Raw genomic sequence first — 1,767 nt, 5'->3', positions numbered from 1 at the left:
TTAGGGATGAACGAGGGATGAAGGAGGGAGAGATATGTACCTGTCTCTTCTTTCTCTTGGGGCTCAGTATCTGAGTGGTTCTCTTCCTCTTCCTCTTGCTCCATCTCCTCCTCCTCCTCCTCCTTGTCCTCCGGTCTCTCGGTCTCTGATTCAGTGGAAGGTGTGTAGTGCGTTGGTGTTTGGTGGTCAGTGGGAGTGGGGGCTAAGTGTATGAGAGTCTCGGTCAGAGTGTTCAGTGTCTGGTCCTCTCCTTGGGGAGTGTCTGATTGGCCGGTGGAGACCTCAGGGTCATCATGGCGAGAGTCTGTCTCACAGGTGTCAACCACCTGTAAGATGCCAACATGGCTACCCCTCTCCCCTGTCTCTGTCTCTGTCCTGGTTTCTGAACCACTATCCCTCCTCTCCTCTGTCTCTGTCTCACTGATGCCAACATGGCTACCCATCTCCCCTGTCTCTGTCTCTGTCCTGGTTTCTGAATCCCGATCCCCCTCCTCTGTCTCTGTCCTGGTTTCTGAACCCCTATCCCTCCTCTCCTCTGTCTCTGTCCTGGTTTCTGAACCCCTATCCCTCCTCTCCCCTGTCTCTGTCCTGGGTTCTGAATCCCAATCCCCCTCCTCCGTCTCTGTCCTGGTTTCTGAACCCCTATCCCTCCTCTCCTCTGTCTCTGTCCTGGTTTCTGAACCCCTATCCCTCCTCTCCCCTGTCTCTGTCCTGGTTTCTGAATCCCGATCCCCCTCCTCTGTCTCTGTCCTGGTTTCTGAACCCCTATCCCTCCTCTCCCCTGTCTCTGTCCTGGTTTCTGAACCCCTATCCCTCCTCTCCCCTGTCTCTGTCCTGGGTTCTGAATCCCAATCCTCCTCCTCTGTCTCTGTCCTGGTTTCTGCACCCCTATCCCTCCTCTCCTCTGTCTCTGTCCTGGTTTCTGAACCCCTATCCCTCCTCTCCTCTGTCTCTGTCCTGGTTTCTGAACCACTATCCCTCCTCTCCTCTGTCTCTGTCCTGGTTTCTGAACCCCTATCCCTCCTCTCCAATGTCTCTGTCCTGGGTTCTGAATCCCGATCCCCCTCCTCTGTCTCTGTCCTGGTTTCTGAACCCCTATCCCTCATCTCCTCTGTCTCTGTCCTGGTTTCTGAACCCCGATCCCCCTCCTCTATCTCTGTCCTGGTCTCTGAACCCCTATCCCTCATCTCCTCTGTCTCTGTCCTGGTTTCTGAACCCCGATCCCCCTCCTCTTTCTCTGTCCTGGTTTCTGAACCCCTATCCTTCCTCTCCTCTGTCTCTGTCCTGGTTTCTGAACCCCTATCCCTCTCCTCTGCCCGGGTTTCTGAACCACTATCCCTCCTCTCCTCCACCTCCTCCCCTGTTCCTGTCTCTTCCGGGACTCTGTCTGTCTCCTCACTGTGAACAATGCCATCTTCCCGACTGAGAGACTCTTCCCTCTCCACTATACTGTGTGACTGGATTAAAACTTCCTCGCTGTCAGTCTGAGGGTGACTGAGAGACTCTTCCCTCTCCACTATACTGTGTGACTGGATTAAAACCTCCTCTCTGTCAGTCTGAGGGTGACTGAGAGACTCTTCCCTCTCCACTATACTGTGTGACTGGATTAAAACCTCCTCACTGTCAGTCTGAGGGTGACTGAGAGACTCTTCCCTCTCCACTATACTGTGTGACTGGATTAAAACCTCCTCGCTGTCAGTCTGAGGGTGACTGAGAGACTCTTCCCTCTCCACTATACTGTGTGACTGGGTTAAAACCTCCTCGCTG

This window comes from Oncorhynchus clarkii, chromosome 26, assembly GCF_045791955.1.
Source record: "Oncorhynchus clarkii lewisi isolate Uvic-CL-2024 chromosome 26, UVic_Ocla_1.0, whole genome shotgun sequence".
In the NCBI taxonomy this organism is placed as follows: Eukaryota; Metazoa; Chordata; class Actinopteri; order Salmoniformes; family Salmonidae; genus Oncorhynchus; species Oncorhynchus clarkii.
This window is presented reverse-complemented; position numbering follows the sequence as displayed.